Source organism: Helianthus annuus, chromosome 5, assembly GCF_002127325.2.
Source record: "Helianthus annuus cultivar XRQ/B chromosome 5, HanXRQr2.0-SUNRISE, whole genome shotgun sequence".
Lineage (NCBI taxonomy): Eukaryota > Viridiplantae > Streptophyta > Magnoliopsida > Asterales > Asteraceae > Helianthus > Helianthus annuus.
The window spans coordinates 121,395,827-121,421,640 of NC_035437.2; the positions used below are offsets into that span (position 1 = coordinate 121,395,827).

At 34.1% G+C, this 25,814-nt stretch overlaps 1 long non-coding RNA gene across 1 annotated transcript; it reads right to left on the minus strand.

Annotated features, from left to right (window-relative positions):
• Positions 1-17,427: 17,427 nt before the first annotated feature.
• LOC110939011 lies at positions 17,428-17,981 on the minus strand. The gene is made up of 3 exons (XR_002591889.2): positions 17,918-17,981; positions 17,701-17,790; positions 17,428-17,611 (listed from the first exon to the last, which is right to left on the minus strand). It is a non-coding gene; the product is annotated as an uncharacterized LOC110939011 (long non-coding RNA).
• Positions 17,982-25,814: the final 7,833 nt, after the last annotated feature.

The window sequence follows — 25,814 nt, forward strand, 5'->3', positions numbered from 1 at the left end:
TAATAGCTCCTACCATTAACATACGTATTTTAAGTTTTCAAATTGTCAAAGTCAAATCGTTAGTTTAAATATAATAAAGGTAAGGTTGGCTTTTCAGCAATTTCATTAAACACACACTTAAAGAGAGGAGGGATGAAATAACAACCAATCCTGAGAAACAATCAAAATCATTATTTAATAAAGAGAGGAGATATTATTTTTTTTAAATAAAACTTTATTAAAACAAACCTTCAAATCAAACGGGTAAAAGGCCAAACAAAACACCACCTTCGATCCAAACGGACAAAGGGCAAAATTACAACGTATAGAAATTTACACCACTCCTACCAACTAATATATTTACATGAAGATCTATTTTTAACGAACCCAAAACCTCTCGACTTAATCTCTACCATAATATTTTGCGAACTTCTCCTTATTTGATTGAAGACCAACTCGTTCCTACTTTTCCAAATACACCAACACGAAACAATAACCAGCCCCAGGATAATCTTTTTCGCTCTCTTTCCAACCTGAATAGAATTATGAATATTCATTAAATCTTTGAAATCGAACGCGTAGATCGGGGGAATGTTGCCCCACGCACTAACAGCCGCCCACACCCTAATAGCCACCGAACATGCAGTGATAAAAGATCCACCGTTTCCTCATACTCGTCGCAGAAATGGCACATAACCGAAGTAATATCCACGTTCCTTCTTCTCAAATTAACTCTAGTAGCAAGCTTATCCAAGTTATCTCTCCAAGCCATTATATTAAATTTGAAGGGCACCCATTTGCACCAATCGAAGTTAGGGAGATGGCTATTTCTCCTATCTGCGATTAACGCCTTTTTCATTGAATTCACCGAGAAACCTTCCGGATTGTCAACATTCCATAACCACACGTCCTTATCATTGGACAATCTCACCATGTTGATAACGTCTTGACATTCCTGCCATTCCTTAAGCTCAGTATCAGACTCGGGTTGTCTAGCCCAACTCGAAGAATAGCCATCATTTCCATGATCCGTATCAATCATGTCTGAAACCCTACACGTTTTACACAAATCCAAAGCAAACAGATGTGGCCATCTTTCCATGAAAGGATGATCGCTCAACCAGGTGTCTATCCAAAAACGGATATCAACAAATAACAACTAACTTCTGAAAAACAATCAAAATAATTATTTATATTTTTTTTATAAATATAAGATATTAAATGATTTAACTTTCTACATTAAATTATATTTTGTTCCTTATCTTATCTCTCAATTACATCTAACATGTTTTTTATAGGAATGTAAATAGTAAAAACTTATACATTATAAATGATAAATTTAGGGGCTGCTTGGCAACTTCTAAATGGGTAACTGCTGAACCAGTAAGAGGTTTAAACCATTAAGTGATGAACCAGTAAGAGGTCTGAACCATTAATCGCCTGTATAATGCTTAACCGTTCAGAGGCAAGTGTCTGACCAATTCAGATAAGAGGTCTTAACCATTCAGACTCGGTATAATGTTTAACCATTCAGAGGCAGATGTCGAAATCATTCAGATATCTGCTCGCGAATCATTAAGTGCTGAACTAGTAAGACGTCTGAACCATTAATAGTGTCATTAAAAGCTAAACAAACAGCCCTTTAGTCATATGTAAGTTTTTCTAATACATTAATACATGTAACTCTACACATAAATTCATATAGAAATGTTACTATTTATATAATATAGCTAGTATACAAGACAAAAAAGGGTTATTGGATTTTATCACCCTTAACTATTAGGTATTGGTTTTCGTCACTCTCAACTATCACTTTGCGTCCCACCACTCCCAACTTAACACTTTGTGTATTCTGTCACTCAAGTTATGTGGTTTTTGGCTCCTCTTTTGTTTTTTAGGAGCAGATGCACCTATAGTCATTAAATGTTAGCCTAATATCACCAATAACACTAGTCAAACACTAAGAAGTGTTCACCCGCGGGGTGACACAACACACAAAGTTTAAAGTTGAAAGTGGTGAGAGTCAAAGTGATAATTAGGGGTGACAACGACCAATACCCAATAGTTAAGAGTGATAAAATCCAATAATTCATTAAAAAATGACTTTCATTGTTATTCAAAGACTTTCATTGTTATTCAAAGACTTTTTGCAAAATTTATCAATCAGTGAGAAGAGAAGAAATTAATCTACACCATACATTTATATCATTAAGAGTTCTAAATGATTACTCTAACTATGAATTATGTTTACCTTTTAAATAGAAAATAAATTAAAAAGGACATGATTCTTGACATTTGGTGTAGGAGACTTAAGAGATTGTTTGTTTAGCTCTTAATAGTTCAGACCATTTTTTACTGGTTTAGTATTTAATGGTTCAGACTGTTTGTTTCACGAGCAGATATCTGAACGATTCAGTCATTTGACTCTGAATGGTTAAGCATTATACCTCTGTTGTCAAGGCTCACTCAGGCGCATGCCTAGGCCCACTTTTCAGGCCCATCCCAGCCTTCTCGCTTTGCTTCAAAAGCCCCACTTTCAGACCCTCTGGCGTGTTTTCAAGCCAAATTCCAATGAAATTCCGATCAAAAATCATTTGAACATGTTTAAACATTATAATAATCCTAAACAAACCTGGGAAATAACTAAAACAACTTAAATTAGCCCAAAAGAAGCCTAAAACATGTCTAAAATCCTTAAAAATTGTATTTTTATACTAAATGACTCGCCTAAAAAGCCCTGGCTTTTTAAGCGCCTTGCGTTGAGGCCCTAGGCTCATCCTTTGTGCCTTGAGTACGCCTTGCGCCTTTGACAACTATGCATTATACTGAGTTTGAATGGCTAAGACCTCTAATCTGAATTGGTTAGACATTTGTGTATGAACGGTTAAACATTATGCTGGCTCTTAATGGTACAAACCTCTTTTTGGTTCAACACTAGCACTTAATAGTTCAAACCTTTTACTGGTTCAGCACTTAAACATTCAGACGTTGTCAAAAAGCCCATAACTAAATTTAACGAGGGCTACTTAGTTATGAATTCTCCCAAACACTTTTTCTCCAACATTGTAACTTGTAACGTCCTCCTACTATCCATCTTCCTAAATCAAACCAAATGATGTTTTTTTTTCAAAAATTTATTGAATAATTTTTTACTATACACTGTATTATATAAGGTTTGTTTTTCACTATTGGACCACATATGTTTGGGCCAAAGGGTTCTCTTGGTGGACTGACGATCTAACTGGGCCGAACTCTTCATGTGGACCGATTTAAACCGCACACTTGAAAGCACATGTAATAGACGAATTATATTGTGTTCTAATAAATCTTATGAATAAGTTTCCTATGTGGCCCAATTGTTGTAAGGTGATATGTAATGATATGCCCTGTGTTACACAACAGATCACAATATAAATTTATATGTAGGATAGGATGAGATGCATGAACACCTTGTGTGCTACTTGACTAGTGATACGTATCAATACGTGAAATGTTTGTATACAAATCTAACTAGACGTGATAACTATATTAGGGCGTGATTGACCAAAGTCGTTTAAAGTAAACCTTCTGCCGAGCAAAACAAGGTGAGTTCACACACTAAAACCATGCGTCACGGGCGGACACGGACGAACTACTATCCTGGGGAAGGATATTTTTAAACTGCTATTCCCGGGGGGGGATACGTTTTTATTCATAAATCATGTCTTAGCAAACTAAATTCAACTCTATCATGAAGTCCCCACTCTACGATGCCGATTAGTCGCCGGGGGCGAACGAGATATTAGTTGATAGCGCTATTAGGTTTGACAAATCTCACACCATGACTGAGGGGATCGGGCGTGAACTAGTAGGCCTTGCAACTTGGTCAAATGATGATAGACATTGACTTGGGGCACAACAACACAACGTCACAGTATTTGATATTTATAGTTTAGCGAGCTTACAGATAGGATAGCTCCCCATAACGTGATTATAAATACTTTATCTAAACAACTTACGTTTTCGAAATTAAAACCGGATAACTTGTGAACTCGCCAACTTTATGTTGACATCCTACTGCATGCTTTGCAGGTAATCAGTGACGACAGGAGCTTGCAGCTTGAGGAGTGTAGTGGTTGCATTAACCCGTGTTGGGTCTTAAATAAATCTAAACTTTGGACTTTGATTGAACTATTCAAACTATGCTTCTGCAATTTCCTTTAAACGTTGTTTTAAATTTAAGACTTAGATGTGGACTTTAGTAGTCACTAATTTTATTTTGATAAATTGTTTTATTTGGGTCTTAAATAAATCTAAACTTTGGACTTTGATTGGTGGCTGGATCCTGGTTAGTCACACGCCTCGCGATAGTACTTCACATGTGGAATTTGAGGGTGTGAAACACTCAATTTTTTTTTACCTAAACTAACATAATCCTTTACAAGAGAAACTACAATGACTAACGCCATTAATTTGTTTCTCTATTAGAATCTGTTGGTCGTTAAATATTGACCCTAAGCATGTTGAGTTCCTAAAGATTTCTAAGTTCAGTGGGAGCAGTAAAGTCTTTATCACGAATACAAGGGGCGGGGGGAAGAGAGTCATTAAATTTTACTCCGAATTTAACTTCGATTACACCTCTTGTACACCATACTTCACCAACTCTTACACACTTAGAGTTCTGAAAATGAAAGCAACCTAACCAAGAGCTAATCCATAAAACTGAAACTCCTAATATACCCAATAATCAACTCAAGAGGTCATCTAGGTTTAAAAGCCTACTAACTTTGATGATTACATATCCTCCCTGACTAAAGATAAAATAGATTTGGAAAGTTTATTGATCCTTCTTCTTCTAGTTAAGCTGTTAGCGTCAATCAATCTTCTAAATAGAATAAAACGATTTTCTAGTAAAATTGATTTTATGTGCTCGAATAACGTTTGAGATTTGATTGAATTACCTAAGAGTGTTCATAACCAAACCAAATCCTAATATAAACGTTAAGACACGAGGAAGTATGATTGATTGTTAAAGGTTATACTTAGGAAGAGATAAATTATCAAAGAATCTTTCTTACCTATCTTACAAAAGATTTCTTTAAGAATCATCACTGTTCTAGTAGCTTATAACAATTTAAAGCTACATTAAATGAACATTAAAACAACTTTCCCTAATAAATGACTTACATATTCACATGTTCATAAAACAACCTGAAAGTTCTAAACTGAAGGTCAAAGAACACTTTAACTATAAGCCATAAAAATTCATATAATGGTTAATGCAAACATCAAGAACGTGATGAAATCTTGATGCAATTATTTCATTAAGAACCAAGTGGATTAATGTACCTACCTCAAGATGAGTGGGAGCAACTAAAACAAACTTGCCCTTATATATATGATATTCTTTTGACAAGTATATGTTACATAAGTCAAAGCATTGCTAACACAAACTTTGATATCATGGTTCTCAGAGATATCTATTGAGTGATAGATATCATAACATACCGAGATAGACACAATAGGACATTAGTTTCATTCCATAAGTTTTACCTTAAATGGCTCCTTACACATATAACAAACAATATTGCTCTCCTTTAGAGGATAATAGGATCAATGAGATTATTTCCTTATGCTTCACTAATTAGAAGCCTTATGTAAGTTCAATTCTATACACGTTTAGGTATTACTCAATTTCCAATACATTAGATATGTCTAGATTAATGTGAACCATCTAATATAGTATAACAATATTTTTAAAGGAAACGAGTGACAATAATTTAAAAAAAAGTGAGAACTCCAACCGGTTGATTACTCTAACTTTGTAAAATTCAAAGATGACAAAATATAATTTCAGGGTATTTCCATATGTCAACAGACAAAACCGTTCTCATGAAGGAGTCATAATGAACTGATAACAACAACCTAAGTTATAATGACATAATATGTTGCTAATCACAAAGTAATAGCCACTAAATGTTGTTTAAAATTTATCAGTGGACTCATAAGGTTATTAAATCCATATAAATAATTTATTGTGATAAAGTCAACTACCATGTTTCCTCGAACAGTAACAGTGCAAGAGGTGTTGCATTACATTTCGATATGAAATTAATTATTCGCTTACGAACAAATTGAGGAAACTAAATTTTGTATTGAATACATTCATGATATGCTTAAGGATCTTATAACTCAAGGTCGATTACCCATAAGTTTTATTAAGAGCGCTCATAATAGAGACGAGTTTTAATTAATGACCATGTACAACTGCACATCGAACTATGAATGATAAACTATTAATCAAATTTTCCTCATCAGTTTTGATTTTGTATGTCTCTAAGATATGTTCTGCTAGCGTAATGACATATAGACAAATATAAATATAAATCAAACGTTTAAAGGGCTTACTTATTTTGATCATAACTGTTAGGTCTTAACTTGAGACTGTAGTATGACTAATGGAGATCCTGAGTTGAATGATGACTCAACAGCTGTATTTCTCTGCTACGGTTCTTGATTTAAACCTAAAATGAGTATTAACTTTTGATCAGACTTATCTAATGCTCATAATAAATGATTATTCGGCTAGGTGGGAGAATGTAAGATTAAATATATAAATTATGTATTTAATCATGTAGCCATCATTATCATTTATATTATATGGATCAAAATGATAATAAAATCTTATAATATATTAGTTGCTGATAATTGATGGGCCGTATTACCCTTATTAACTAATAAGGTTTCCTCTTGGGTGTATTTAAGGAGATGACTAAAGAGGGTTTTAGGTTAGACTCTAATAATAACATCACACATATCGACCTCCTCTCTCTCCATAATCACGAATTCCTAACCCTAAGGAATTCGATGTTACCATCATTCATATACATCCTAAAAGGGAACCAGATCAAGATCAAGCTGACTGACATGTCGAACTCCATGACTGCTTCTATTCTTGATTCTTTGCTGGCCTGAATGATGTAATATGTGTTGGTGCAAAATTGAAATTGCTTAATCTGTGATATAGTTTAATTATCTCTTGAATAATAATAATTTATTTAACCTTGTTGAAAAATTCTTATGTTTTCTCGAGATGTTTGTTTTATAGTATAGAGATTGAAGCAATATGTTGCTGAGAAGTTGCTGTGTTGAAAAGATGAGAGTTTGATTGGATGCATGGTAGAACCTCCTTTCTACATTGCAAACAAAGTTGAAGAGTTTGAAGATTGCTATGCAAATTCCGAACTAGAGTTTGCTCAAGTGCTAACGATTTTGAAGATTTGGTGATTGGATACATCAGCTTAGGGGGAGTCTGTTGCTGACAGAAGCGATTAAAGCTGAAGCTATCCAAAGACCAAATATGTTAGTGCATTTATGTCTATCGCCTCCGCCAATCTAGTTCGTAGCAGAAACTAAAGAAATCTAGACTTTATATTGTTATATTAGATAAAAAAGGGCAAGGTGGCATTTTGGTAATTAATGAGAACTCTCATTAATTCCATGGCCTATATAAAGAACCTTGTGCCTTTAGATTAGGACTTTTAACTTTTGACTGTTGGCCATTTTGGAGATCTAGAGCTAGAGAGAGAAAGTCTAGAGAGAGAAAGTGACATCGTGATTCAGGTGCTTGTACGTTTTCAGATTTATCAATAGAATCACAGTTTTTATTACGGCGTGTGTGTTCGGTCACGTTCGTGTACGGATTCCGCACGTTATACGAGTCGGTTCGCAATCGTTTCGGAGTCGAAAACCCGGTCCTACAAGTGGTATCAGAGCAGGAGCTCGATTGCACAGATCATACACACTGATTCACACAAGATTTCATCAGATTCAGATCAAAATTCATCCAGATTTGTCAAAATTCTTCACTTTTCTACTTTCTTCACTTTTAAACTGAAAATCACAAAATTGACATGGCTTTTACAGTTAAAATTGGCTGATTTTTGGATATTATGTGCGAAATCATTGATCTATAAGCCTACAAAATTTCAAATCAAAACTCCAAGTAATTTGAGAGAAATCAAGATTTTTCTGTCCGATTTGCTGAAAATGTTCGTCATTGTTCTTGGTGATGTTCACCGATCGGATGACCATCCGATTCGTTGTACATGATTTGTTAAGCACATAAGTGTCAACTCTCGGATTGCAATCCGATCGGATCACCATCCGATCCATTGCAAGTTAGTAAATGTTGACTTTGTTGACCGTGACTCGATTGGATCACCATCCGATCCACAGCACATTGTTCTTTCAGTTTTAAGGATCAAGTGTCGAGTGGCAATCCGAACGGATTGCCATCCGATTCTAAACATTTCATTTGTTTGTGATTCAGGTCAAAGTGTCGGATACCCACTTGATCGGATCCCCACCCGATCATCAACACAAGAGGTTCAAGTATCAGATACCCACTTGATCGGGTCACCATCCGATTCAAAGCATATTGCCAAGTGTCGGATCTCCACTCCATCGGATCACCATCCGATAGTTGGTTGGTGTCACTCAATCGGATCATCACCCGATCCATAGCACATTGTCAAGCATCGGATCGTCACTCGGTCGGATCACCATCTGATCCGTTGTCATCCAATCATTGTTATCTGTTGACCATCGTTGACCTCACTCGATCGGATACCCATCCGACCCAGTTGTTTGATATTTTTTTAAACAGATTATGTTTGTTCGTTTTCAGGTGCTTGTGATTCGAGGTAATAAAACGAGAAACTTCATGGCTGAAGAGTTTTACAACACGTTCTACAAAGCTTTCACATCAGAATCGTCTGAAACCTCAACTGTTACACCTAAAACTATAACAAAAGCAATTAATGATAATATCCAACACGATAACTTCTATGGAACTTATTCAAAACCACCTAAACTGGAAAGTATTGAGGACTACACATGGTGGAAAGAACGAGTTTATCAACTGGGCCAAAGCTTACGCACATGAAAGCTGGTTTTGCATGGAGTTTGGTTACGATAGACCTATCAACGACAAAAATGAAGAAATTCCACTCAAAAGCTTATCCGTTGAAGACAAAAAGAACTTTTCATATGAACAAAGAATGATTGCTCTAATCCAACAATCGATTAGAGATGATATTTTTGCATTACTTGATCATGACGGTTCATCTAAATTGGTTTGGGAAGCTTTACGGGTGAAAGCTGAGGATTGTAAACAAATCAAAAAGAATAAAATAGCGTTACTTAAAAAAGAATTTGATTTGTTTGACGGTTTAAAAGGTGAATCTGTAAGACAAATGATAGAAAGATTTTGTCACCTTAAAATCGAACTCGATAGGTTTGGAATTGTCAAAACATGTGAGGAGATCATTGATAAAATCATTGAAGCGTTACCATGAGCTGATCAGTGGAAAATGTTTGTTTTTATTTTGAAAAATGATGTGTTGTATGAAACAATTACTCTCGATGTGTTGATTGAAAAGATTGAAGATCATGAGCTTGAATTGCAGAAACAGAACAAGATGAGTAGCTCTTCGCATCAACAGAATGTCGGTCTTTACTACAAGGGCAGTGTACCTCAGGTGACTGTAAATGAATCACCAAATACGGCATTCAGTGTTGAAAAGTCAAAAGAACCTTAGAAAAGCTCATCAAGTTATAATCCAGGATATCACTCATCTTCTGCAAACGCAAATTCTGAAGAATCAGAAGAAATTCTTTGCAACATCGCTCTAAAGTTGAAAAATTCTCCTGCAATGAGCATCAACTCTGCTAAGCAGCAAATGAGCTTCCTTGCATCTGTCCTAGAATCATATGAAGGTCTAGTAGCTGGTAAAATCGAAAATTCTGAATTAACCAAGGAAGACTACGACCAGATTGATCCAGAAGTGATGGAACTCATTGACATACGTTGGTGTTTGGCAAGCTGTATTCGAAGAGCTCAAAGGTATATGGAGATTACGGGCAAACAGTCAATCGGTGGTCCATCAACGAAGCTCGGATTTTATAAATCCAAAGTGACCTGCTTTAAGTGCAAGCAAAAAGGTCATTTCAAAAGAGAATGCACAAATTCTGTAGTTGATGAAAATGAAAATCCGTTCAAAGACGATTATTAACAGAAAGCAATATACCACCGCAGTAAAGAAGAGTTAACAAATTTGAAACAGATCGAAAACAATACGAAAGAGAAGTCAAGAGCATGTGCAGTTATTCAAGATGACGAAGGATTTTACTGGAGCGAATTTCTTCCAGAAGAGGATCTTGTTGATGACTGTCTCACAGCTCATGGCAGAATTGTATCAAAGAGCAAACATCATGCTTTTGTTGCTGAAATAAAGGAGAAAACGCGGGAAGAGATTTTGAACGAAAAGACATACAGAGAAAGGTGTATTGCTGGATATAGAATTGAAGAGATGGAGATGGAATTTGAAGAGGCTAGGAATTATAAAAGATATGACAAGAAAAGAGATTGTTATGTCAACAGGAACGGAGAACCAGTGGTTCATCCAAAAGAAGTAGTTTTTGATGATGTTCTTGCTGTAATCCCTCTGTCCGTGAGTATTACTCAAATGTTGAAAAAGATAAAAACTATAAGAAAAAGTTGGATAAAATCATCAGAGATGCCATGATAGTAAGTCTAAAGAAGAGGGAAGAAGAAAGAATGAAGAAGAATGTTGAGAATTTGGTTGATGATTTGAAGAAGGTTGTTGAGGAAGTCAAAGTTGAAGCTGTGAAAGAGGAAGATATGAGGATAGAAGAGGAAGAGAAAATAAAAGAAAAAGTTGTTGAAAAGAAAGTTGTTACTGAAGAACAGTAGGCTGGAGAAGAAGTTGATGAGAAGGTTGAACGTTCAGTTGAAGATGATGGTGCTGATGTTGGTGAGGATCAGAAGAAAGAAGAAGCTGATCAGAAGCAGACGGAAGCGAAAGCGAAGTACCAATCACTGAGGTAAACATTTCAACTGAATCTAAATTCTTAAAAACTGGTGAACAATGCAAGAAATGCATGGAAACGTGCAATGCTTGTACCGAAAAAGACGAAAAGTTCAGAACAAGAGATCTAGAATTTACTAAAATCGAAAATGTTTTCAAAGAAAAATGCAAAGAATTGCTAGAAAATGAAAAGGTTTTAAAAGAAAATGATGAAAAACTTTCTCAAAAATGTAAAAATTAAGAGAAAGAAAATGAAAATTTAAAAGAAAAGGTTTCGAAAATGACAGAAGAATGTTTACAAAAAGAAAGTGTATTTCAAGAAATGAAAAAGGAATACGATTCAATAAAACTTGCATATCGTATTACAAAACAATCATATGAAGACGTGAAGAGTCAAATGAAACTTGTTCAATCCAGATTGAAATATTGTTCTGAAATAACTGATACGCTTAAGCGACAGTATGAAATAAAGCAACAAATTGTAAACTCTTACATTGAGGATGTTGCTAAGCTAAAGCGTAAAATAGCTGATTTAGAACAAGATAACAACAAGTTACACAGTTATCACGCTTCATCATATGTGCTTGAACGTATTTTCAATCTAAAACCGGATGGTAAAGATTCTGAGCAAAATAAGAAAGGTATTGGCTCAGAATATCATCAGGTTCCACCACTGTTTGAGGACAAATTCACATTCTATGATGACGAGAAGGTGGAAAAAGCTTTCAATATGGTTGATCAATTGCCAGACAACATTGACATAACCTATTTCAAATCTGATGATCCTAGTGATTCAAAGGTGGTAGGTAAGGTCGTTGAAAATGTTTTGAAAGAAGAGTCAGTTGAAACAGGTAAATCTGAATCACAGGATGAAAATGAAGGTAGTTTTCATGAAGGTTATCTGAAAAACTCAAAATCCGAGAAAAATGCGAATGATGATTCAAAAGGATTGGTTTATACCATGATTGGATCGGACAAATTATTCTCAGATTTTGAAGTCCCGATTCAGAATGTGATTTCAGAAAAGATTGACAAAGTTTTCAAAATGGTTGAGATTGAAAAGTCTGAGATTTCAAAGTTTGCTGGAAAGAGTCACGAAACTTTTTATAACAAATCTGGTTACAAAAAGAAAAACATTAAGGCTGGGTTAGGTTATAAAAAGAAACAGAATTGGAAAAGAAATGAAAATCCAAATTATCAACAAAAGATGAATTTTGTTCATGGAACAAGTTCAGAAGAAGATAAAGAACTCCAATTTAGACGACAGTCTAATGTAGAGTTCCATGCTCAGAAAAAACAATAACAACAGGTCAAAGATGTGTCAAAGAGAACATGTTTCAAATGTGATCAAACTGGATATCTTGCTCGCAAGTGTCCAAATCTAAAACCTGTTGGTGTTGAAACGAAAACAAAGTCTGATGTTGTGAATCAAAAATCATCCAAGTTTGATTCAAAACAAACTTGGAAGCCAAAAATGTCAAAGGCTGACTCACAACAAACATGGAAATCAGAGACACCCAGACTTAGAACAACACAAAGTTGGAAAACAACTGTTGATGCAACAAAACCAAAAGTTGTTGTTCAAAATGAATCACGTTTTTACAAGAGAAGTGCTTCAAAAGGACAAGGTTGGGTGGTTAAGACACAACCTGTTTCTGAATAGAAAATTGATGAAGTAAAAGATGAAAAGTTGTTTGTTCAAAACGATGATAACTTTCCGAAGTTGAATGAATCATATTGTGTCGAAATGCCTAAGGTCAAACAGACCTGGGTTAACTTGTTCAAGTGATTGAATTAAGTTGAATGTGCAGGTGCTTCTGAAGAAAACCGAATGTCATCAAGAGGAGTGTCGGAGCAGCCTGGCACGAGAAGAGAAGGCTGCTGAACCCTGCAACTGAAATAGGGATTTTATTTGTTTCTGTACATAAATAAACCATATCTCAAAAACCCTAAAAATTGATAAATTTGAAAAATCAAAAATATGTTTGTTTTTAAATTTTGTTAAAAAAAATATGTTGAGTGAATATGCCGAAACCCTCACGGCGGAACAAACATGATTAATTTCACAAGATTGAAAAACGGTTTTCAAACTGTAAAATATCAATGTGTTGTAAATCATGGGGGTATATTTTCTGCAAAACAGAACATGTAAAGCAGAAAATGGATGGCGAGACAAAGTTGTCTACATCGGTCTATCAAATTTTCTTTAAATGTTTTAAATTTTAGGAGGAGTAAGAAAATTTCAGAAAATCCAAAAGCATTTGAAAATTTGAAAAAGCCAAAAACATGATAAAATTCAAAGTTGTGTGTAAAAAGAGGAAATGACAGTACATCAGTTAGACAGTCACAGTACGCTAACGAATTGGGAAGTTAAAATGTGATAAACGGTCTCACTGATGATATGCCAGTAGGTTTTTACACGCTTAGTAGATTGTTTTCGAGATATAAACCTAAATATCAATACTTACTTATCTCGTGGGGAACATCTCTCGGATATATGGGTAACCCCCGAAATCTTGTTTGAGAGATTGCCTGATTCTGAGATACTAGGTCTTTATACTGTTTGATATCTGGGGTATTATACCTGGTCTTCTGATATTGCGGAAGCAATGGCCTAGACCTCATATAATACTTTGCGCGCTTTAAAAGCTTACCCTCTGCATAAAAATTGATAAATATCGAAAGATATGAATCAATCGCAGTTGAAGAAAAGATTCCCTAAATGGAACACACCTAAAGTCGAGCCTTCATCTCTTTGACTGAACGGAAGTTCATACCTGAGCTCTCAAGGCCTTGCACTAACCCAGAATACAAATATCAAATTGGTATACTCATCTGTAAGACTAAATCTAGGGAATCTTAATACGTGAGTATATTCTGAGGTGGGACACGCGAATGAGTTAAGTTCTTTAAAACATTAATTCCGTATCTCAAATCGATTGAACTTTGTGTGAAAATTTAAGTGGATCAGTATACTGACAATCTAAGTGAATTGTTTAGAACTTAAAGTGTTAAAAGCTCAACGGTGCTAGTGATTTGTCATAAACTGATATGATCCTCTGATACGAACTAAAACAAAAATATTGTCTGTAAATATTTCTTTACTGCTTTATTTTTCAGAAAATTTCAAAAAGATTTTGATTCCACTTTATTTTCGACAACCGATGTCTAAGAGCTGAGTTTCAAAGTCTAAGTACGCTGATCGTGTTTCTAAAAATAAACAACTTCATTAATTTGAAACTTGAAGTTTTAAAATCAAAAATCAAAAACAGTTTGTGAAATCTCCAAGGTCATTAATATGGACTTGGATGATTAACTGTGAGGGATTTGGATGCTTATATTGTTAAAATCTGTTGTAAAAAGCCAGTTTTCGATCTTGGATACTTAATACTGCCACATCTTTAAAGCAATTTGATAGAGAGAGAATCAAGTAATCCTGGATATATTCATATTATTATATTTTAGAGCCAGATTCTTGATTTAAGAAGTTTTAAGAGCCAGGTAACCATTTCTGGACAACCTAAAATGCTTTCAGTGTCAAAATATTTTAGCTTATGCTGAGAGAGCCAGGATTTTCAATCCTGAATGCTCAAAACAGTTTTAGTTATAAATGTTTGAGAATTTGCAGATGTTATTCCAGATTACGATCCCGATAGCCGAGTCTAAGGGGGAGTCTGAAGACAAGCTCAACGTAAGGGGGAGCTTGTAACCGGAAAGCCAGGTGATGAACCCAAAAGCACGGAAGCTTGATGAAAGGGGAAGCCTGAAGAAAAAGAGTTTACTGAAAGGGAAAAGCTAAAGCTGAAGACAGATCCACGGGGATTCTGTTCAAGAAAGAGGGAGTCTGTGTCTGCTGAAGACATTAAAGCTTCAAGAAGACTCAGAGAAAGAGAAAGACAAGACACTACGAGATTGACTGCGGCAATATCCAAGGGGGAGTCTGTAACATATCCATTTTTTTTCCATATAAGAATCATAAATTGTTTAAATTTATTAACCACTAGTAACTAGTTTTATTTTTAATATAATTATTCGACCCAAATAGTTTTAAAAACTATTTTATATATATTTGGTTGGAATATTATACTAATTAATTAGCCTGTATATATGTGACATTTCTATTTTTTATATTAAAATAAAGTATATAAAACTTATATTATTAAACGGGTAGATTACGGGTAAGTTGAATGTTAGAAATATGAAGTACCTAGACGGGCCTAGTGACCGTTTAATAATTAAATTATAAAAATACAATATATTTGAACCTACTCTATTTTTAATGAAACTTGGTTCAAAATGTAGATACAAATATTCTCGTTCTAATGACATATTTATTGTTTTATAAAACATCATATTTTATAAGTTATAAACGCCAAATGAGTGAAGCAGATGAATTAATTATAATATATAATAAATAAAATAATAACTAAATTTACAATGAATTGAATTCAATGTTACGTGGCCATGCATATGTACAACAACTTTCAATTTAAATTAAATGAAAGATGGATACGTGTCCTCATGCTGTGCATTCTAAGATTTAAGGAGTGAGTACAAAATTCTATCTATTTGAATTGTTCTTTCTGATTCCTTTCTGTCGCCCCTCTTCTTTACATATATATATATATATATATATATATATATATATATATATATATATATATATATATATTTAGTAATTCATCCCATAATAATAATAAAGCTCTGCCCTGTTTTAAGTGTTTTAACTCCCGATCACTGATACCCTTTCCGATTGATCTGGAGCCCCATAACGCATGTTAAGGCTTTGCCCGACTAAGTTCGTTGAGGTTCTGTCTCGTGACATAGGGATAAGGTTGAATTAGGGTTATTATACTTAACACGAGTGCAAATATATATATATATATATATATATATATATATATATATATATATATATATATATATTTAAAATAGCTCAGAAGTTATACCCAAGATTCTACCAGGAGGCTTTCTAGTTGAACCCTAAAGTTACAAAGTGAGTCATTCTCCTTTTATCACCTTTTTTTGTGATATAAATATATTTAAAAACTAGTCTAAGTTCCCGTGTAATACACGGGTGGCTAAACAACAAAAAAATTATACTTTAATACGTAAATACTTTATTACATCCTGATGATATTGAGCTATAAGAGAGTAACTGAGTGCTTCTCTTTGACATCCTAAAGTTATGTATATTGATCGTAAACATAATTTTTCCATAGATATAAAATAAATAATGATCCAATCTCGAATTAGTGTTGAAGGCCTTCCACATTACATAAGCAATGATTCCCCTAAGAGTAGAAACAAAAAGGCCCCAACATTGTATCTAGTTGAAATATCCGATGATCGGAGTTGTGTTTGCGTGTCAACCCAACCCGACTCATCCCATACCATAAAAAAAAATCAAGGAAGCCTATTTACAAAGAAAACCTCAAATTAAATTATTTTGAAAGAAATAAAGGTTCAAGTACTATAAATTAAATTATTTAGAAGTGTTGACTTAATTTTTAAATGAAAAAAAAGTTTGAGTATTCTATTTGCAAATGATGCAATGAAAGTGTCTTTTGATCGGTCAACTCTGTCTTTCCTTCCATCTTTCGCCCAACTGCTACTGTCACATAGGTTGCTCCCCACAGTTTGCCTTTGAAGAACTCTTCAACATACCCACAAATTCTTCCAATCCCCAATTGAGTCACAAGTCCACTCCACCAAGGACCGAACCAGATGACATTGTAAGTGCATATCGTTAAACCTTTAATTTTATTATTATAGCTTTAGCACTTTCATCTCACCATTTTTCTAAAAAAAATAAGCTGTGTACAGTCTAAATTGAACATACATAGAAAGAGGGTGATATCTTTAGGAATACAAAGATAAGCATGTAGGGAGTTAGAAATACTGTTGCCATTTCCTATGTCTTTTTGAAGTAGAGGTTTCCTGATCACAATCATGAACGTCTAAATGAGAGGATGAGTTAGGATTCAATTTAGGACACAAAAATTGACGGATGTGTGAATTTGTCTCGGTGACTATCCACATTCAGATGCGTGTGAATGTGCAGTTACATGTGAACAAACTATTTTTGGAGCTAGACCAGATTGTTGCATACGTCTTTCAAAAGTGGACATTTCGTAATAAGGCGAAGTGTCTATGCAAGTAAAAGGATGTGTGCAAGGCTAAACACTATTAGTACAGGTGCACTTCATAAAAGCAAAATGATTAAGGGGGCACTTGATATTATATTCATTTGAAAAAAAGAAATACATTTCACGACAATACATACATTTTGAGTTAAATAAAAAAAAACCCATCACTTGCAAAATGCGATAGAGTAAACCCACTATTTGAGCAACATGGTAGAGATAATTGTTGTAATTTAACTTTATGTATAAATATTTTCACAAATTTGAACACTTATAAGTTAAAAAGTCTTTATTATTTTTTTACTCAAATATCTTTCTTAGATAGTTTTAGTTAATAATTAATTTACAAACTTTTCCAATTGTTTTGTTAGAATCATACATAGTTTATACTTGGACAAGATCATCCACATGAAGGTCCGATGAAAGGGGTCCGTACCAATTATCTACCTTTTCTTTTCAAAACACTTGCAAAACCCTTGATTTTTAAGACTTCCCGAGCTCTTTCGACCTCCCACAATACCTCGGTAGCTCCAACAATGCCAAATCTACCATTAATCACCTGAAACTGTTACAAACTCAGCTCCAACTGCACCCTATGGGATCTCTTATGGGTCCCTAATAATACAAAGAAACAAAAAGTCCATTTAATTGAAGGTAAAAAAGAATTCTTAACAGATGGTTAAGAGTCTTCAAACGGATTTTACCTGACTTCAAAAACAATGATTGGCTTAAGCATAGGCATACCTATCTCCACACATAGACTTCTAAGGTTTCTATTCTTGGCAAACCATAAACTGCTTCAATGAAGAAAACAATTTTGAACATTTATTTTTAAGATCATGGCGTTAGTCTACAATCTACACAAGTACAAAAATTCAGCAAAAAAATACATGTACATGAAACTAAATTAATTAGAATTACCATTGAGCAAAGTCTCAGGAGATTCAGTAAACACTCAACACTTTTCATCTTTATCATCACCACGACAACATATCAATCTACTGCCAGCAACACGGTATCCCCTATTTACAATCCTAATCATTTCGCATAATTTCTCCAAACAAAGAAGTTTAACATTAGTTATTCTACATCTGAGCCAACCTCATTGCATCCTCTTTCTTAGATGTGACCTGAAATAGAAACCCGAATAATAACTAATTATAATAGAGTGCTTCAAAGGTTTTTACTCTTTGAAAACACACATCCAAACACCCTTTTCTGTGCATATCATTGATTTGCACAGAAAACTCATGTACTTAGAACCAAATGCAGCATAAAGAAGTCAATTAAATAGAAAACAAAAACCTTAGAGAAGCGTGAACAACTTTATCCAATTGAACAACTAATTACCTCAATCTCATTACCTGAATTGATAGAATCAATTCTTCATATTAAGTTAATAGGTTGTTAGATTTAAAAACTGCATATATAAATCTCATCTGTTCATAATCATTTACCAATATGTAGATAAAGTCTTTTAAAATATGGACATAATCTTTGAAATGAAAGAAACGATTAAGGCAAAAACATGAATACTGAAAAAAATCACAAGTCATTAAAGAGTTCTTTATACCCCACTGTTCTTGAATTCAAGCAAGACACGTCCCCAAGTTACATTTTAATACCCAAGTGTCTTCTTGCTAGAGTAACTTGTGACGAAAGAGAACTTACATGCAGTGGCTGCATACTAACAGGTTAACACGTCATAGCAAACTCAATGACATAAAAGCTCAGTTGCCCCGCTAGTAGACTAAAAAATATCACCTATGTTTGAATTACAATTGATCATCATATCTTTTACTCTTGGTTTTTTCTTTGTACAGTAATTAAGAACCCAGTTCTTGTTTTGATCATTTAGCTATCTAGTTTTTCTTTTTTCTTTTTTTAAAAAAAAACATATATATCCACATGTCTATGTACAAAAACTGACAAATATGCCTAAACACATAAGCAAAATGTTAGGTGACGGGTCAAAGATGTTAGGCTGATCTAAAACATATAAACGAAAGAACAAATGTAGCTAGTAAAATCCCACTCATCGCAAAGCTAGTAGCAGAGTCTGGGAAGGGTGGGATGAGGGGGAACTTACCTCTATACCAGGGGATAGAGAGGCTGCTCCCACGGACCCCAGCTTCAAAAACCTTTTTTTACGTGAACAATATCTAATGTAAAACAACATTCTATAAACAATTAGTGTGATTTGATAATCTAACTTTTGGAATGAAAAAGGATTTAGCAAGTTTTATGTTTTAAAAAAAATCTTTGGAAGACTTTTGACTGATTGACATATTCATTTTCTTATCTATATATTTTACCCAAATCAACCCAGGTAGTAGTAAATGGAGTGTTAAATGAACTACCTGAAGACCAAGATAAGCAATAGTACTTCCCTTAATAGATATGTTTCACATCAAGATCGATGAACCATGACCCAACACTCAAACCATCATCAGCATACGCACGAAGTATTGACCTAGCAAGCAGAGGATTAGACAACTAAAGTCAGCTAATTGTAATCACTTATCATAGAAAGATCACAATAAATGACACAAAAATAGGCATATTAAAAAAAATTATAACTTGTTTATTGAGATAAACTGATCCAAGGCTCGAGATATAGCAAATATTTCCCCGGAAGCATGTCGAAATTATATGTGGGTAGAAACAGATGCAACTTAATCAGTAAAGTATACACACACACGTGAACATTGCAGTCTAATATGCAAAGCATCACCGCCAGTCCACCACACTACTGCAGTGATAATACATTGTTGAGAACTTACGACTTTTTATCCCAAATTTCCACCACTCGATTAATACCATTTATCATTCCTGCAAAATATCAGAGGAGAACAACTAATGAAATTAAACTTTTGGATAAAAGTATCAATACAAACAATAATAGAAAAAAAATTCTTTAACTAACACACGGTTTGGAGAAAACACCACCAGATTTCGTACACCCAATATAGGCCGGAGGTGTGTTCACATGAAGCATATGTACAGACCTGGCGAGCGAAGATAAAACAAAGCAACAACGACAACAAAGCGCTCAAAACGCTAAGAAGCCAGCTTCAAAGAAATGGGTCAATTAAAGTAATGCTCAACGAAGAAAGGTAATTTAGAACTAAAGAAGTAAAGATCATACTTGATACCAAAGACCATCAAGTGCTTTTTCCCTTATAATCCTTTAAGTTGGCCATGAACTCGAACATACACTCCTTCCCTAAATACAAACAACGTTAAGATTCTAACCAAACAACATCGACCCAACTTAAACATCGATTCACAAATTAATAAAAAAAAACTATAACATACATAATCGGTTCCATCTCCTTTATGTCAACAGGCTCATTAACCCTAAAACATCAAACCAAAACAAAATCACGTCATAAAACTACATAAATAAGCCTCTGCTACAATCGTATCTTGCATGTGACTCTCAACTGAATCAGAAGGGCACAAAACAACACTAACACCAAGTCTTATTTTAATTAATGTAAATCGAACGTGGACCCTTTTTTTGCAAATATACTATAACTTCAACGAATCAAAATCTTTGACATCTTGGATCAAAAGAATGAATTTTAAATAACTTCTGTGAAAAAAATGGACTAATTCACTACACATGCCGGTAAAATCAAACCTGCCATCAAAGGTCAGATAAGCAAACTATAATGGAAAACTGAAAGTTCAATGATCATGATTCAGCACGTGACCATAAGAAACCGAAACCCGAATTATCACGAAGTGGTGGTGACGGCTCAATATCTGCTATATTGATCTGATCCATTGATTTGGAGAGGTCAACAAAAGAGAATGGTATGCTACACACCAAATGTTTCATTAAATAAAAAAATATTAGCTAAGAGAAACACATATAAGATTTTAACCTTGAATCATCATCCAGCAAGGATGAGCTTCTGACAGCATTGTTTGAATCTTCCGTCATCAGCACCCTCATTTTGGAAATTACCTGTCAACAGAATACAAACCGCACCGTTTACATCTATTAAGTATCCTTACAGGCTCAGCTCCATGTCTTTAATTCACAGGTGGCAAGTGCTTTAGTTCTAACAGGAACAATGGGTCAGACAGATTCAAAGTTGCCCAAAGTTTAATGTTAATGCGAAAAAAGAGTAAAATCTTATTGCGCCACTATCCAATACATCTGCAGCACCCCAGTTTTTCATTAAAAATGTTAGAAAGTGAACAAAAGGTGTTTCATGGTGAACCAACCTGATCCGGTTTGACTCATTAACCAACCCGCCTGTTTTGACGCCTTTAATATCTTGATACAGAAATGAGATTTAAAAATGGGTGTGCTTTTTTTTAACAAAAATATTTAAATGATAAATACATCTGGATGAAGACTATGTGTGCCATATTTGTCATCCCAATACATACTACTGATTCTGTAGATCTGTTGTATGCTAAGAACCTGCAGGCGAAACGGTATTACCATCAGTTTAATATTGAATTAATGATTCTCTAATAATATATGGGAACTGAAACTTACTGGGCACACATCATAAATTATTTAATCAAGTGTCTTCTTTAACAGAGAATAAAATAAATTAGGTTAATGTCATTCATAGACCAAGAATCAACAATAAGAAAGTATTTATACATTTTTCATCACTATAAGAAAGTTACCTGAAGGAACACCTTTATAACTAATCCAGAACCGTAATCCTGCATCAAGCCGTCTGCAACACCACAGCCTTTTAAGGCGGAACCCTAAAACCGCAACCGAAGTTACACACTACAATCTAACAACAAATTAGAGTAACCTGCATTTCTTAGTTACTCGAACAACGCTACTTCACTCCAGCAAACCGAATAAATCTGAACACTCATGAACTTGTATATCCATCTTCAACTTAATCCGCTTGGGAGATGACTCGACTCTACTCATAAGCAGCAAAAATACAGACCAATGAGATTCTAATTCTACTTCCTAACAAATATCGATTCGTACCTGAGAAAATTGAAACAAAAAATGTCAGAAAGGTAACATTCAAGATTAATGAAATAGGAAGTAACGGACGATTATAACAGAAATCAAACAATACAGATGAATGAACCCTAACTAACATTAGACTATTAAAGAAATCAGACGAATGAAATAACAAAAAAGAATGAAACAACATCAAATAATTGAAGAAAACCCTAACGAATCAAAGCATAGAATAATCGATTATAATATCATCGATTAAAACCCTAACTATAATCATCATCAATCAATAATCCAAAAAAACATAAACAATCTTGAAAGAATACTAATAAATATTACTATTGACCATCAAATAACATTCAAGATTTAAGAAATCATAAGTCATCAAACGATTATAACATAAATCAATTTTCCTTCCATTGATTGAGAGAATTGAATAGGTTACCAAAATTGAAGAAGCGTATGTAGGAAGAAGGAGAATGGCGCCCAAATTTACAATTATCTGGCCAAAGAGAGCTGCCACATCATGGTCAAATGGTCAACCTTTATTTTGCTTTAGTATAATAGATAGATGCTTTCCAAAATCCTAAATGTTTACCAGTTATGCTTACAGTGATTAAATTTTTATATTATGTAATAACTACCAGTATGGGAGGTTTTATACATTGCTTGACCCTCGTTACTATTGGCCAAAAAGTTAGCCAATAGTAACATGACCACAATCACAGGGGGAATTGTGCCCCAGTAGCCATAGCCTATAACTAATATTATTTTAACATTAAATCATTAATAAATTTAATGTATGATTGAAATAAATATAAATGATGTGTATATAAAATAGAGCTTTATTAATCATTATTAAAATATATATTAAAAAAATATATTTAATAAACCTAAATTACTATTAACATTATAAAATAATGTTTAGTCCATAAATGTATACCATAATAAAATAGTCAAAAATAATATATTGTACTATACTAAGATTATATTTTTAGTCTTAGTCACGTTAATATATTAAATAATAATATTACAATTATTTAATTAATATATTATATTTGATAAGTTATAGATATTAGCTTGACAGAAAATGATATATTTCATTTCCTGGGCTAAGTGGTTTTGTGTCATAGAAAATATTATTGACAAAGTAATGTTACGGGACACTACTAAGTCCAGAGTCACTAGTTGAGAGAATGATCAACAGTGATATGACCAGAAATATGACCAGAGTCACTAGTTGAGAGAATGATCAACAGTGACATGACCAAAGGCACTAATTGAGAGAACGATCAACAGTGTTGTGACCAGAATCACTAGTTGAGAGAACGATCAACAGTGATATGACCACAATTACTAGTTGAGAGAATGATCAACAGTAATATGACCTGAGTCACTAGTTGAGAGAATGATCAACAGTGATTTGACCACCGTCACAGGAATCGCCTAGTGACCAATATAATAGTAAGATATACTATATCTATTACTTGATAAATTCACTATTGGACGAAAGTGAGCCAATGAGTGATATGACCACTGTCACATCGGAACTGCCACCATGTGAAAAATAATGATTGAGTTTTTGGGTAAAAATAAACAAATATAAAAACCTTAATGCTGTAAAGTATAACAATATATTTTATAAAAATGGAATGAACTCACCAGTATTTATTACTGATAAAAAGTTTTCAAAACGTGTTTCAGGTAATTTGCTATAAAGATAATAGAAGCCAGCTATGGAGCACTGAAGGCTTAAATAAAGTGGCTATAAACACCTAAATAAAAGAAGAAAATTATGTTTTATTTATTTGGGTTTATCCCTTTAAAAACAATTGAATTAAATATGGTTTTAAGCCCATTTGTTTAATATTAAAAGTTTGGTGTTTTATAAACTCTGAAATTATTTCCTAACTATGATCCTGATAAAAAAAATTCCGCTGCGTAATTAATAAACACCGATACCATCTGACTGGTTCACGGCTTCCGCTCCCAGGGTGGGGTCGGGAGCTGTGACAGAGTCTGTTAGTGCGTTTATGTCTATCGCCTCCGTCAATCTAGTTCGTAGCAGAAACTGAAGAAATCTAGACTTTATTTTGTTATATTAGGTAGAAAAGGGCAATGTGGCATTTTGGTAATTAATGAGAACTCTCATTAATTCCATGGCCTATATATAGGAACCTTGTGCCTTTAGATTAGGACTTTTAACTTTTGACTTTTGGCCATTTTGGAGATCTAGAGCTAGAGAGAGAAAGTCTAGAGAGAGAAAGTGACGTCGTGATTCAGGTGCTTGTACGTTTTCAGATTTATCAATAGAATCACAGTTTTTATTACGTCGTCTGTGTTCGGTCACGTTCGTGTACGGATTCCGCACGTTACACGAGTCGGTTCGCAATCGTTTCGGAGTCGAAAACCCGCTCCTACAAAAGACAATGCATGATTACATGAAGAATGCAAGATGACTGAAGACAAAGTTTGTTTTATGAAGCTTTTGTCAAGGGGGAGTTTGTTGGTGCATATTTGTGACAACAGCTTTTAAATTTGGTCTTTGGATATCTTGTAATTAGTAAAACGATAAACGGTTAGCGGGTTTAGCTTTGTATTAGTCAATTAATAGTGTTTGGGCTAAACCAAACCCAGATAGGGTGATGAGGGACGAATTGGGCCTAGCCCATGTTGGAAACCCTAGCTCAAGTTGCAACCTTGTGTTATATAAATAAGGCTTTGCATTAAGGTTTAGGTTAATCAGCCAAAACAGTTTTAGATAGGAATTCGTGAAGGCATTAGGGCTTGGACGAAATCAGGGATCTTGATTGATTGTAATTCTTGTGATTGATGATCAATAAAGATCGGTTTAATTGGAATTCTGCTTTCTACTTGTTTCTGTGCTAATCTGATCCAGAGGATTCCGCACTCTAGGTTGGATTGACAATTATGTGACGATCCGTACGAACCAGGGGACCTACAACATATATCATATTTACATGTTTTCCATTACATATTAACATAACTGGTCAACACTATTTATATCGAGTCTAGTTATTTGTTAGATATTTTTTACTTTTATCTTCTAACTCACACATCCACTACTTCTACATCTAATTATATACATATGCCGATTATAGGACTTAAATCCTCAACCTCATAGGATGACACCATTACATCACACTTTAGCATCACTTGGCTATAAGCCTACAAGCCTTTTATGATATCGAGTTTAATTTATTTTCGGTATTCTGAAATTGTTTTATGTTTTGAGATATGTATGATTTCTTTATAAAAAAAGCTTTACGTTACTGTTTTTGTTACATGCTCAAATGATTTAGAATATTGATTTTTCTTTAGCTTTATTGGTTATGACTAAGGGGCTGTTTGTTTAGCTCTTAATGGTTTAGACCTCTTACTGGTTCAGCACTTAATGGTTTAGACTGTTTGTCTCGCGATCAGATGTCTGAATGGTTAAGGCATTTTCCTCTGAATGGTTAAGTTTTATACTGAGTCTGAATGGTTAAGATCTCTAATCTGAATTGGTCAGACATTTGTCTCTGAACGGTTAAGCATTATACTGGCTCTTAATGGTTCAGACCTCTTACTGGTTCAACCCTTAATGGTTCAGACCTCTTACTGATTCAACACTTAACCAATCTGAAGTTGCCAAACAGCCCCTAACTTAAATTCAAATGAAAAACAATTAATAAGTAAAGGCAATGTGAGGCATCCCACTTAGTACACATATATGCCTCTTAAATGTAAGGTTTCAGGTTTAAATCTGGGTAAGAGAGAATACTTTAGAATTATTAATACGAAGAAAATGATAAAATCAATTGGGTTTGTTGGTCGAAAATCACATCTCCTTTGGAAGAG